The sequence below is a fragment of the Halichoeres trimaculatus genome, unplaced genomic scaffold (assembly GCF_033239565.1).
Source record: "Halichoeres trimaculatus isolate MK-OKI-2021-1 unplaced genomic scaffold, fHalTri1.1 fHalTri1_scaffold_4, whole genome shotgun sequence".
NCBI lineage: Eukaryota > Metazoa > Chordata > Actinopteri > Labriformes > Labridae > Halichoeres > Halichoeres trimaculatus.
In genome coordinates, this window is record NW_027437182.1 from 35,511,882 (window position 1) to 35,527,092 (window position 15,211).

Consider the following 15,211-nt stretch of genomic DNA (forward strand, 5'->3'; position numbering starts at 1 on the left):
ATTTTTAGTTGATGACAAAACTTTCCCTTCTAACATTTTTTTTCTATCCTGTGTGCATTATTGTTTGAAAAGGACAGAAATTTCACTCTGCGGTTCATTTTACCTTCAATAAACTGAAGATGACAAAGGAACCAAAAGAAGATTGATGAGGCGGTCTTTAATCATCACTTTTCACCTTTCAGACTGGAGAGATGGAGTCAGTCTGAGTCATATCTGCAGTACGGAGTAATGACGCACATGGAAGACAGTACATTTATTAAGACCATGGGTTTGACCTTATTGGATTGTCATCAGGACTCAGTAGGGTCTCATCCAAACTCAGTGGGATTGAACTGACATTGGGGCTTATTGTTTCATCATTCAGTTCTTCAAAGTTCAGAGGGTTTGTTTTTTTCTGCCACTAAAGTGTGAACATGTCACACTGCTCACAGTTTGAATTTGAAAACAAACTTTACTTTTCTGCTAAAGAGACGCACAACCACTTTTCTCGCTGATTTTTTTGTTCTTTTTCTCCATATTGATGACAATTCTGAGACATGACCTTGATGTTTTCAAAGGCAGAGATGCAGATGTCCCTGCACCATGTGTTTGTGTTTAGCACTACTGGATACTAAGACTGTAACACTCCTAAGAGTGCAGCCAGAAGACGCAAAAAATACTTACATTTACTTCATTATTTTCATCGTTTTACGATAGCACATTGTGAGAGGCCTTGCTTATGCAGCTCATCAATCCGACCACATTCAAGCCCATTTCTTCTTCTTGCATTTTGAAACTCTACTTAAAACCATCTCAAGATTCAATCGTGCAAAATGTAAATTTGTGCAATTTTTACCTGGTTGTAAAAAAATAAAACCTGAAACCAGAAAAGTGGGTTGATTGATTCTTGACATCCGGGTTATTCACAGCACATCTGAAGCTAATGAAGCTAATGAAGACTGTATGAACAGCACGGATGAGTGATTTGTTTTGTCAGACACATGTGACACTGTTGGCACAACTTCACACGTTGTCAGGGGTTGTTCTTTCCTCTGGAGAATGAATGATGGGCTGTGTTGAGTGACCATGCTCACAGCAAGACGGAAAAGTTTAATTACTGTCCACCAAAATAGAACAACAAGTTAAGCAACTATTCTGATAAATAATAACTAAAAAAAAAGCTCAACTGTGTGTCTGAAAATCCATCTGGTGGACAGCTTGACTTTATAACGACAGATTCAGAAATGGCCTGGATGTCTTTCCTCTGCTGTCCTCAACACATTAGCAGCAGCACCTGGTAGGAATCCAATAATATATATATATATATATATATATATATATATATATATATATATATATATATATATATATATATATATATATATATAAATAATAAATAACTAAATAAAATAAAAATAAAAAAGATGATATAATAAAAATAAATAAAAATAAATAAAAATAAAAATTAGATGATATGATGAAAAAAATAATAATAAAAAAAAAAAATGTTAGCTGTAAATTGAATATTTCAAGATATTTTACAGCTGTGATTAATATTCCAAATTCCTCAAACCACGCTGACCTTTCACCTGCTGTGTCCACACAGGACACTGCTTTAGATTTAATCTGTGAACCGCAGGATTGACCTATGGCTAGGCCACGCCCCCCTCCACTCACTTGGGCAAACAATGACATTCAGTGACAGGCACCATGGCAGGTGTCAGATTAAGCCCAGCATGTACTGTACAATATTTTAAATGGTCTGATTCACCTGGTGCTCTGCTGCCACCTCACTGCTCATGTCCATATGTCTATACGTACCACACGTTGGACTCTGTATCTCCTTCTATGGCATTTGGGAGCTTGATTCTTGTATCCAGAACTGCAACGTCAAAAACAGGAAAAGGAAGAAGAAGAAGAGGAACCTGGAAGTGAGAAACACACACCAAAGATGCTCAACGAAAACAAATGCCCTGTCTTGGCAATTAGTGCCATCCTGTGTGGACAGACAACAACAAAAGACGTGTGTGAACAAAGAATTGTCTGGGCAGATGTGGGCTATATGGTGACTCAATTCTTCAGCGAGAACTGGAGGTAAGCAGGGACAGCTAAATGGCACTGCAGATTGATTCTACCCACACATAACTTTTGACACTACTGCTTTTTCTTTCTGTCGTTTTTACACCAAGGTTCTAGCTTGTTTTGACGCCACTTCAGAGATCGAGCATGCTCTGTGCGAGTGGTTGAGACAAGTAAGCTCGTGGCCCTGCTTTCACAGTGCAATACCTTCAGAAGGAACAACCAGGATTTCTAACGTCTGATTTTCGTGTGATGAACGGATTTGTGATTGGAAGCATGTCGTGAGGTGTCAACCTCCTCATCACCCCACGTATACCACACAAAGCACCACACATGACTGTACAGAAATTCTGCCCAACCCCAAAAATAAACGCACAATGGTTCAAAATGATTTCCCAGGGTGCTATTGATGATTTTTGGTGACAGGAAGATCACACATCATCTACAAATCACCAAAAGGCTCTAATTTACGAATTGGAAGGAGATGTGAATCTTTTTATCATTTAGAAAGTCGATAAAAGCCTTCAGTTATAGACTAAATTTACAGAGCAAACCCTGATAAACAGCATCTGGTTAGCATCAGCATCTCAGACAACAAGATAAAGGATCAGCATTGGTCAGGACAAAAATACAACCTCCTATTAACCATCTTTACCAAGACTGTGTCTGTTAGTTTGGAGCTACAGTATTTACACTGAATCATTCAGCACAACATTTGACAACCTTGTTATCTCAGCTATTACACATAAGCTTATGGCGCTAAGCTCCAGAAGCTAACGTTAGCTTAACTAGAGCCCTTTGGACAACAGCTAACAATGATGTACCATCACCAAAGATCAAAAGCTAGAACAAAACAGGCCAATGAACTCCCAACAAACAAAGAGACATGATGAACAACACAGCTAGGAGCTAAGTTTGGCAAACTTTAGCAAATGTTAGAGATGTTAAATAAACTTTATATTTCCTTACAGCCAAGTCACAATATGTTGCCTCAAGTATGATCTCAGCTCACCTTTCTTGTACTGGTGCTGTGACTTTGAATTTCACTACGGGGTAGGGTTGCCACCTGTCCTGTAAAATACGGAATTGCCCTGTATTTCACACTTAAAAGTTGCATCCCATTTCAAATTAATACGGGATGCAATTTGGCCCGTATTCACAGTTTGCCTTGAATGCAGCACCACTCCGCCTGAATTCAACATGCGTCCGCATCCGCCCACAAGAAACGCCTGTTGATTGGTTGATTTTAAGCATGGAATAAGCGCTCATCATCAATTGGGTGAGAGAAAGTCACAGAAAATCAGGAGTAAACATGTCTATGGCTGCGTCCAGTACTCCGCCTAGTGCCCCATTGAATAGCAAAGGATGCAGAAACACAGATGTGAGTGGAAAAGTTCACATGAATGACTTGACAGTGTGAGTGAAACAATTTCAAAGGACACGGTAAAATCTGTCGCCGAGTGCTTTCTGTGGCCCATGGTGACCTGTTGGTCATTATAGCATGTGACTAGAGAGCAATGACACAGCAACATCAAGACAAACAAATGTCAGACTCACAGGTCTTCATACCTGAAGCATCTCCAGATACAGGGATCTTATTGATAACTAATTTAGAATTTGGGAAATTTGGAAAAGTCAATCCCACTAAAAGAATCAACAGAATGAGATTTAAAAAGGCATGAACTGTTTTTAAGCTGCCACAGTGTTTTACTGAATATGTTTTCGGAGATTGGTTATTTCTTACCAATACATCAAGAGTACAGTCATTTCATTAGTTAAACATGACCAGACCCACCCATCCCCACCCCCCACAATTAGGGTAGGGTGTCCCTTATTTTTCTGCCTCAAAGTTGGCAACCCTACTTCAGGGATTAATAAAGTGCATTGTATTCTATTCTTATTTCCTACAAAATGAATTAACCAAGGCAAATGAATGAAAACATGTTTATTTACTAGATTATACTAATTGAAGCACCTACAGACTCCTTAAGTTATATAACTTCTTCCTCTCTATATTAGTACAGATTGTCAGATGCTGTGTTAAAACTTCTTAAACAGTTTCTCTAATGTTTTTCAGTCTCACATGTACATTTCCAGATGCTTCCATGTACTGTATATCATCTTAGCTGTTGCAAAAGCATGTGATCTGCCCTGAGAAAGCCTGCCTACATGAGAGAGAGCTGCTGGTAATATTTTGTCATTTCAGATTAAATACTGTGTGAGAGGATCATGGTAGCAGTCAGATCAAATTAACGGCAGGCAGCTCTAAAAGGAGTATGATCCGTCCACATCATACGACAGATTTTTTTCTCTTCAGTTCTCAATGGCTGCTGTTATTCCGGGACAGCTTTTGAACATTGAATTTCAAAGCGCAGCTGTCTCCCACTGAAGCTGAGCAGCTCGAATTAAATCAACGGTGTTCCAGCCTTCACATTCCTCTCTGTGCTCTCCGATAACACTCCTAATTTAGCTCCAGTCAAAGCAGTTTATCTGCAGTGACCAATCAACCATCCTCTGTTTTAATATTCAGACGCATTGTAATATTGCAGGATTCCTTTTCACACAGCTAAACTTAGACATCTGGGAATCGAGGAATGATAGAATGAGAGAGATGAGGCGGAAGAGGAAAAGAGGAATGAAAATATAAATAATGTCTGTTCAAGGAGCAGACACCAAAGCTTATATGAATGCCAGAGACGAGACATCAGTAAATGTCTACTGCCTTTTATTGAATGTCTTAACCAATAAAAACACATGCTATGACCCATGGGAGTGTTTCCAAAATTAGGGCCCAGATTGATGATAAGAAGCCTATCATCATCCCAAGGTAGCTGAGTTTGGGACGACTTAGACAAAGAAACCAGGGGTTAAAAAATTATTCTTGTTCTGTAAGTGTCAAAGAAGTCCCAGATATCTTTTTGTTTCATATACGGACTTCTGGTTGGAATATTTGGGTGTTTGCCCAAATACAAGAGGAGGAAAATAATGTGTGTGGGGGGGTTGGTCATCTTGTAATAGGGGGGCTAATACTGCGTTTTATTTGTACTCCAAACTGGGAAGTCAGGGGTGGAAATGACATCATCTCTGAGTTAAAGTATCCTAGGTGCCAAGTTGTAAAAACTTGCCATAACAGCAATATTTCTGTATATAAACAAAGAATAATACTATGTATATGGCTGATTTATTGCTACAAACACCAGTCAGAAATTCTAAAATAAACAGAATCTAACAGAAGCTCAATCACTGTTTACCCCTAAAGTTGGAATTTCCTACTGGGAAGTCGGGGTGGTGTGGATGCTCCGACTTCCCAGTCGGAAATTACGACCTTAGGAGGGGGGGCGTTCCAGTGGGGCGCTCCTACTCGAAACTCCGACTCCAGAGTACAAATAGAACACACCATAATGCCGTGCTCACATTGGCTCCAGAACGGGTGCGGAAAGGGCACTCGTGAGAGTAGAAGCTCACGTGGGTTCACGTTCTTGTCTGGACCTCTATTCCTCTAATGTATGATAATAATAACGTTACTTGTTTCTTTTCTTCTATTATCCTTATAACAGAATGGGATGTGTCATAAAATGGGATGACTTTCCACTTCAAGGATGAGTCTCTCCTCGTCCCTTGTTGTCAAAATAAGTGAGGAGATGCTGTGCTGCTCACTTTTGCGACCTCGTGTCCCCGGGTGTGATGTAATGTTAACATTTAGTAGTATCGCGAATGTGTTGTCGAAGAAGATTCAAGTTACACTTGTTTGTTCACTGATCTTATTTTAAAAAACAACAGATCTTCATGCCACCCGGCAATTCACTTCCTGTATAGCTCGTCATATTTGGTTCAGCTTGACGCAGACCCTCTCCGGCATCTGGGAAAGATTGAACTCTTGGGGATCCTTTCCGTTGTGCCGTACTGCTCCCGCAACTGGTCTCAAACCACGCGGGTCTAATGTGAGCCTACAACAGTGGTTTTAATGATACAGATTACATGCCGACGCCACACCAGACCCGCGCAGGATTCAGTGTGAGCCTGGGGGTAACTATTGACACAGAGGGCTCTAATTTTGAAGACCAGGCGCAGGCGCACCTGCCCTGCGCCGGCCTTCGCTGTGCGCACAGGGCATGACCGGCGCACTTTGTAAGTTTCCTGCAGTGCCAAGAGAGGCGCAGTACAGGCACACATGAGCGCAGAGCTGCGCGTCCTCTCCTCCCTCCGCGCAAATGGCAGAGAGGGAGGAGAAAAGCCGTGAGTGGGTTTAACACAGCCGAGCGCTGTCTTCACCAATCAAATGAGCGCCTCTCCTCGCCTTTAAATGCCCTGCAGCCGAGGCGCAGCGTCTGATTGGTCTGAGTGATCCACAGCACCCCGGAGAAAGTGCTGGTGGACGGTCAGAGCCGCTGTCCCTGCAGCAGGTCAATGGACAGCGGGCACATCAGAGGACACGACGCGCATCACCTTGTGGGCCAGCTCCCGGGACAGATTTAATCTGTTCCTTTGTCTTTATTCGGAGTAAAAAATGAAGAGACAGTTACACAGCTGGCTTATCCATTCAGAATTCTTTTGATCCACCTGCACTCCTGGTTTGTCATCGCCAAATAGCAGAGCCTTTGGTGATATACTGTATACTCTCCCAGTGTTTCCACCTCATCCTCCTTACAATAATGTACTCCATCTTTTTAAATCAGGTTAAAAATAAAGACTAAAACAGAGAAATATGGGAAATCACGGGTAAATCCTGAGTGACATACATTTATTTTGTCTCTTTTTCTTCATCTTTTCTCTCCCTCTTTTCTTTGAATTAAATGAAATGAGAGAACCAGATATATACTCAGTATCTGATGTTAAGGCTGTTTATTGTTTAATTGTAAGATGTGCATCAAACTTCCAGCTGCCGTCAGGTTAACTTTCCATTATGACAAACGGCTTTAATCTGACATCAGATGTGACGGGACAGTTAATATAGATATAAATGTATATGCTGGTTCAGACAGTTACATTAAATAGTGATTACTGTGATTGTTTATTGCATTAAAATGTGCCTGACACTCTGGAAACCTGCCTCTGAGGCTTTGTTGACATGTGCGCACATGTGCGACTGTCTCCAAATTACAGCTGCATGGGGTGCGCTCCGCCTTGCGCCGAGGACAGACCAGGTTGGAGCTGGCGAGCTTTCAGTGCACTTTTTTGGCACTAAATTGTCACTGCGCCAACATGAATCTGCTGACACCTCCCCCTGGTGCGCCGTCAACTCCCCCTGGCGCGCCATCACACCCATCTCTGCGCAGACGGTCTACCAAATTGTCAAATTGGCAGCGCACGGTGGTGCGTCGCACGAAATTAGCACTGCTCCAGGCTTGCACCCCCTGCGCTGCGCCACGAAATTAGAGCCCAGAGTGATATTTGTCTAGAGTGGATACACAACTGTAACAGCAAAGGGCGCCAGTAACTGCACGGTGGCTCCAGTGATCTGTCAATCACAGCAGAGTCACAGTGACAGGAGATGAGACATAGATAGGCACAATAAATGTCCTGAGCAAAGTGGAACAAAAGTTGGGCGAGTAAGCAGACAGCTAAGGCGTAGTTATGATGTTACCTTTAAGATAATGATGGTCAATGCAGCAGAGACATTAAAATAACTGTCAAGCAGACAAAAATATGGAGTTACGAAGTGTAATGTTTAAAGATTGGTTTTCCAAAAAGATGGCCTGAAAAATGTGAACTGTAAAAGAAAAGTTCATTGTGGTTCTCAAAGTGGCCATTTCCAAAAGCTTGACAGTAGTGTCAGTATGTTGTCAGGCTTGGCCTTACAAACCCACCGCTAGCGTAGCAAGTAATCTTGCCTGTTTTTCTTGTTTTCCCTACATGTTGCAATTAATGTGGCCTTGATGACCGCCCTTCCTGAGGTGCAGAGTTCCCCTGCTCTGGAGGAGTGTTGTGTGTCCTGTGACTCACCCCAGGCAAACCAGACCCCCACACTGCGACTCACCGTAGCCCTCACTGCCCGCTCTTTTCGATGGTCGTTGTTCAGATTATAATTGAGTGTATTTACAGTTTGTTGTGGGTGTGTGTGTGATTAATTGTACTTCTGTCTTCCTTTTATTTGTTTCGTCTGCAGTGGAGTGTGTCTGCTCTCCAGCCAGACACCAAATGCCAGACACCCCAGTCTCCTCTCCCCAGGAGCAGCACCTTGATAATTAGCACCCGGTTCCAGCACCACCACCCTTCACATATGCATGGACAGTATATCTGACCCTGTCCCATAACCATAAGGAGGGTGTGTGAGTTTGTTATTGAGAAACGCAACAAAAGGCATACCCATTACCAGAGCCGTCATTGGAATTGCATTTGAAATACAGATTGTAGTGACTGTAAAAATGAAAGCTGTCATTAATGGTTCAATGCTTTCCTTTGAATTTTAATGTGAAATAGTTTCTTTTTTTAGTCTTTTTCTGAAGATCGGTCTTGAAAAGAAAGGGGTTGTCTTACAATCGGGGTCGTACTATATTGGGGTCCTTTTTTGCATTGACCTCTTGGTCATTTGGCTTCTGAACTTTCATGTCATTGTTGTAGTTCAGTCACCAAGCCTTGAGCCTGACTCCCCAGCAGTCAAGTCCAAGTAGGAGAGTAGGAGTCACCAGAGAAAAAACTCAATCAAATCTGAGTCCTGTCTCTGCCCGTCATATCATCTATGGATCCTGACTTTACTGATGGGGCAAGAGGACCACAGAGGCCTGGCTTCATCCACTTTTGCCAGATCTTACAAAAGAGACGCACTGTGGGCTGCTGGGTGATATGACTGAGTGGCAACACTCACAGTACGGCAGAGAAGCAGGGAGAGGCAGAGTGAGCATGAGCAAAGTGATGAGAGGAGCACACAGAGAAGAGAAAGTGAGAATTAAGTATCACTATAATCACACGATTATTGATCAGTACTGATACCAATGTTGGTATAGATAAACTGATGTTTCAGATCAATCTGCACACCACCACTTTCCATTGCATTGTTGCTTTCATGTTTCTTGTTGTTGTGGATAGCTGGGAGAGAATCAGGCAGGGATCATACAGACAGCAAAGCAAGCCCAAGACTTAGCACTGGCCTTATTTCGCAATGCTGTTTCGGCAACAGCACCTCATAAGGAACACCAACTCTTTAACAACAGTCCACTTCTTTACTCTTTTCCTTTCATTCTTCACTTCAACTCCTTTCTTGTTTGTATGTACTTTGTCATGTTTCCTTTATTGATTGTTGGCCTCTTTGTTCTTTATATCGTAAGTTTGTCCGACATCTCTGCCTAATGTTGTGATCGATTTTTGTGTAGAAGATGGAAAACAATGTTTTGAAAAATCGTTTTTACTGTTACTATTTGAAACTGGCCACCAGAAAACAGCTTTTTCTTTACACATATATTTGGCTTCAGGCTTTTCCTCCTTTAAAAAGTTTTCTGCACTTATTCTCAATAAATACCTGCAAGAAATTTACGAGCGAACTTCATGCTGGCTGAGTTTTTCTATCAAACGAGCCTATGCAGAAATGCTGCACATCAAAACCAGGTGAGCTCAGATCTGACACCAAAAAATAAAAAACACTTTTTAAACTGATGATGGTACATGAAGCTCTCACTTCAAATATACAACACATTTAGCAGCTTTTGGATGAAATGATTAAACGACTAATGAAGAGGAAAGCTTTCCTTTTTTATTTTATCTTTTTTTATTTAATTTTATTTGGTTTAATTTTATTTTATTTATTTATTCATTTATTCATTTTTTTATTTTATTTATTTATTCATTTTTAATTTATTTATTTATTTTATTTTATTTATTTATTTTATTTTTATTTTTATTTTTTTTATTTTTTTTTTTTGGGGGGGGGGGGGGGTATTTATTTATTTATGTATTTATTTATGTATCTATCTATGTCTAAATAGATTTTTAGCCATAAGGATGGACTTTCTTTTTTTTTTGCCGCTTTTCTTGCCGCTCTGTAAAGATTACAGGAATTACAGGCTTCCATGAGATATGACAGATAGCAGACAATATGAGACATTACATAAGCATGAGTCCACCTATAAATTAGCGTTGCTCCCTGCTCAGTTTCACTGACGCCTCCCTGACAGTTATCACTGTCATAAAATAACCCAAGTCTGTCGGTTTTATATAAAAAGAGGGGATACAAGAAGAGAAAGATTTGTGAAGAATTATTGGTAGCTATGTTTGTCTCACAGATCAGTAAAGTCAGGTGAATTCATTATTGGCAGATCAAAAGATGCTTATCTCAATCTGAAATTCTCAGTCATAAAGCGAGGATGCATTCCCTCATCTCTCCTTAAATATACTGACATAAACTCATGTTGAGAACCTGATGCTGTGATCACTTGGCTCCTTCTTTTGAAAGTAAGACTATTTCTCATTTGCCTGTTTCCCTTTCTTGCAGTTGGAGGAGATTTGTTGAGAGCCGCCCAACTCAAAGTAAGTCACTCTCCTTTATTTGCCTCTTGAATGAAAGAAGAGGTTGATTTTCACAGAAACCTCTTGTCCGCCTGCTCTCCGCCGCGGTCGTCTCAGCTCTTTTCTGCTGTCCAGCCCTGGAACAGACGCTCTATTGTAACTTTCTCCTATTGTGGCCTCTCTCCTTTTTCTTCCTCTGTCTTTCATTCCCACCCTCCGTCTCCTTCCCTCCATCCTGCTCCTCTACTTTTCTCTTGTAAGCCTTTAATGGTGATTAGCTGCTGCTCTGAATGTGTCTCTGTGTCCTCTCGCTCTCCCCGAGAGTACAAGTGCTGTCACTGAACTCGGTCCTGCACTGTTAACCCAGCTATTGATTCACCGCAGATGAACAGTGGGGATACATTATGGGGATGTGGTTCATGGATACAAGGTGTGTGTGCATGTGCGTGTGTGTGTGTGTGTGTGTGTGTGTGTGTGTGTGTGTGTGTGTGTGTGTGTGTGTGTGTGTGTGTGTGTGTGTGTGTGTGTGTGTGTGTGTGTGTCGGATGCCTGAGTGGACTCCTGTTACCACTGACAGAGCTGTATGTGACAGGAGCCTGGCTCCAGCACTATGGCTGTTTCTTAAGGCTAAGATACATTTGATAACACAGCCCCAGACATGCACAGATGCAATGGGCTCACAAACACACCAACACACACTCAAAGGCAGAATGTATTCACCTTCTTAGATCCCCATCAAGGAGCCAGGACAAAGGTTTCCAGCACAATAGAGGCTGCAGCTTCTTGAGCCCTCTTTAATACCCAGAAGCGATGATCAGCACTTTGAACCATTGTGTCGCCGTGCTCAGCGAGCCAAATGTGCTTTTTTTTTCTTTCTTATCTGACTTCTTTACATAAGAACAGTCCTGTTATAAATGGAGCTCTGTCCTTTGTATTTTAGAAAAATTCATGTTCAGTGCAAGAGCAGCTGAAAATACTGCACTGTAAAATGTGACAAGTTGAGCTTACTTAAAAGAATCTAGGAAACCAACTGCACTAAGAAAAGCCACCTCCTGGCCCAGAGTCTTACGCACACTCTCGTAAATTACTTTAAGCGAGGTGTGTGTCTGTTTAGGAATTAAATGGAGATCGGATCAAAACAAATTTTCTTTTTTGTTGTTGTTTAAGGTATTTATCAATCTAGTTGCGTAGTGCTACTGTTTGAAATGTGATATCAAGCAAACGTTGTAGTGTCCGGCTATATTAGTGCAGCCTGGTGCTCCAACGTATCTGTAGGCTAACGGGCCAACAAGTAAACACTGTCAGTTTGTATGTAGTTTGGTATAGTGGCAGCCTGATGCTGTGAGACATGTCTGTAATGTGTGACATTAGTAAATCCTGGTTATGTCCTGACTGAACGTAACCTCACTCTTCATTTTATTGACAGACTCTCAAGTTTGAACAGACCACTGCAGAATAACTGCTGCATGTGGAAATGAACATTACCACAGTTTAGCCCCTGTGTTAGCATTTAGCTTGTGCTCTACTTCCCTTCTGTTTATTTTTCTTCTGCTCTTCGTTCCTTTTCTGTCCAACAGTTAGGCCCCTGTTTCCACCATCACTACAAAATTAATCACGGATATCGTTGTCAGCGTTTCACACATTTCAAACCACAAAAACTTCATCAGTCAGTGTGGGGTTGTCATAGATACTTAAACGTGCCATAAATCAATCAGGTCCTGCTCGCCTCAATCTGGGAACTAAGAAGTAGCATTTGGGAATAGCCTGTAGCCTGTAACATTGGTGCTGATAATCTCATTTTAAAGTGTGTATTTCAATCAGACATAAATCAAGAAGGGATACTTTTTCAATTCATTTAGAAACAGCTCTTTAAAGTTTACTTTACACCTAAATTGAAACTAGGCAACTAAAGTGACTTAATCTAACATAGGACAGCGTTTTAAGCGGTGCATGTCATGTGGAGCACAGATAACCTGTGAGTGACATCTCAATGTACAGCAGGGTCTTTACTCACAGTTACAAAAGTAATGGAAACAGAGCTGACAATTGAAAGAATTTGGATAACTTACCAAGAGACCCCCATTTTTTTTATTTTTATTTTTTTCCAGGGTTTCCAAAAACTTCTCTGTACTCCTCTATCCAAGTGCTCTGTGCGGCCTCTGTATTCACTCAGGGACATGAGTCTAGTTTGTTCAGATTAACTTAGTTTTAATGATAATAATAATAATAATAATAATAATAATAATAATAATACAATTAAAACAGATTTATATAGCCCTTTTTAAAGATATGCAAAGACCCACTCAAGGAAAAATGATAACATACTTAGAGTGGTTAAACATGATTGCTTGAGTGAACTAAAACTTGAGTTTGTTTCACCTTTTTTTTATCAAAACTCTGAATAAATCCACCCAGTTTGAGAATATAATGGAATCAAGAATGGATAGTAGCGCTGAACACATAGTACTCAGGAACTGAGCAGTCACAGAGTAATCTAAATAATGCACTTTGTCATTTATGCTTCTGATACAAAGACAAACTTATTTTTGACTATTTAAAACCGCTGCTGTGAATGACTACTGTGTAAAGGGCTCTATGTATGTCCTTCTGTCAAACGTCATCCTGCCAGTGTGGTTCCTCATATTTACGTCCTCACGTCAACTTATAGCAACAGACACTTTGGTCATTGTTTCTGGACAGTATATCAGCCTGGATCAGCTCATTCAGAGTTTTCTTCAGTCTTTTATATCTGATGTTGATCAAAGTCAACCTGATGTTTGTCATAAACACAACTGGAGCCCTTTTTGCACTACCAGACCAAAGTGGTGCTACTGGTGACTGTCTTGGTTTGTAAATGCAGCTGCAAGTCAACCCCTGGGGCAGCATGATGAGCAGATTGTAGTTTCAGACCGCCAGCTAACGTATTACTACACTATGGATCAAAATTGGGTCCTCAATTTTCTCAGATTTCAATTTGGGTTTTTATTGATTGCTTTTAAAACGCAGCGTGGTGTGGCACTGCTTTACCAGCCAGAAAACGTAGCCCATTATTCTGCTCCGAGACCCCTCAGGAAGAAAATCAAACGTTGTTAAAAACTCCACAGTCATGCTTTAACTGCCCAGGTTTCATACTTTCACTCTCTGATGGAGAACACTGTGCATCCTTGCTTTACAATATCAGATCAGAGGGCTATAAACAACTCAATATTTCATACCAACAGGAAATAATAAACACTGGTAAGAATTATATATAATATTCAACTTGGAGTTCACATTGACAATGAATAACCCTCCCATGAGCACCATCACACACTGAAGATGTGACTCTTGCAAAAGCAGAAATTTGTTGTGACAATGTAATGAAAAAAAAAAAAAAAACCTTTTTTTTTTTTAAATATATTTATTTCCTTTGATTGAGGCAGCTTTAGCAGGAAGCAGGGGGATAAGTTGATGCATTAAGTATAATGTTGTCAAGTCAGATTTATGGTTTCTTCACATAAAGTGACCAGACCTGCCAGGTTCACATTATCTGTCAGGGCCCTGGTGTCATGGTGCGCTTCAGTTATGCTTCAGTGTCCCGGTAAATGCCCCAACAACATGAACACTCACACAGTTTAAGTCTTTTGTCCACAGAGAGCAGTGAAGCATAAAAATTTAATCCTGTTCATAAACAGTTTGCCTTTCACTTAGCAAAGCCCTGGTTGTAGAGTTTTAACTAAAACAGTACTTCAACAGAAAAACACAAGTCTTAAGCTAATCCTGCTTCAGTATCAGCCAAAAGGACAAAATATTAAGTAAACACTTACCTTTTAATATAACTCACTGCAAAGAAAGAAAAGTTGGGAAAACTCAAAATTCTAAGGCAACAAACTCTCACAAAATTCTAAGTTAAGCTCTTGAGTTTTGCTTTTGAGTTTGCTCAATTTACAGTTTTAATTTGTGTTTACTCACCTTAGAATTGCACTAACTAATGTTTCCATGTTGTAATAACTTAAAACCTTAACTTCCAGTTACTAACCATAGGTTGTTGTCACTTGTAAATTCACATTGTATGATACTAAATTCTTTCCTTCTCTCAACTGACTAAAAGTTTTAATAACTTATGAGCTCACATTATAATAACTTAACACCATCAATTAAATTTCCTTACTGTACTTTGCCTTATATATATATATATATATATATATATATATATATATATATATATGTGTGTGTGTGTGTGTATATATATATATATATATATATATATATATATATATATATATATATATATATTAGTGGTGGTGATTAATTAATCATAATTAATCACATTTTAATCACATCGATATTCAACATCAGAAGCAACACTTTTAAATTCAAACAGATTTTGGTAGAAGACTTAATCATTGAATATCATCATACGTAAGTTTAAACAACAAAATACTGTTTATTTTGTTCAGAAGATGTTTTTTTGAGGACACTGCTTTCAAGTTCATTCATCAGCCGTTATGTGGTAAATAGTGCTGTCAGGAGATTAAAAAATTAATCTTATTAATTACAGGATTTGTAATTAATTGATCTAATCAATCACATTTTAATCTTAAATCTGCTTAATAGAATAGAATAGAATAGAATAGAATAGAATAGAATAGAATAGAATAGAATAGAAAATACTTTATTTATCCCCAAGGGCAAATTCAGGATAATAAGATAATTGATAATAATTAATAATAAT

General features: G+C 39.8%; 1 protein-coding gene across 1 annotated transcript in view; it reads left to right on the forward strand.

Annotated features, from left to right (window-relative positions):
- naaladl2 (N-acetylated alpha-linked acidic dipeptidase like 2) overlaps positions 1-15,211 on the forward strand; it is an 894,403-nt gene that overhangs the window by 76,560 nt on the left and 802,632 nt on the right. The window contains exon 3 of the mRNA XM_074668343.1: positions 10,484-10,518. The gene's annotated coding sequence lies outside the window, so the exon portion shown is untranslated. The remainder of the gene's footprint in view (positions 1-10,483; positions 10,519-15,211) is intronic.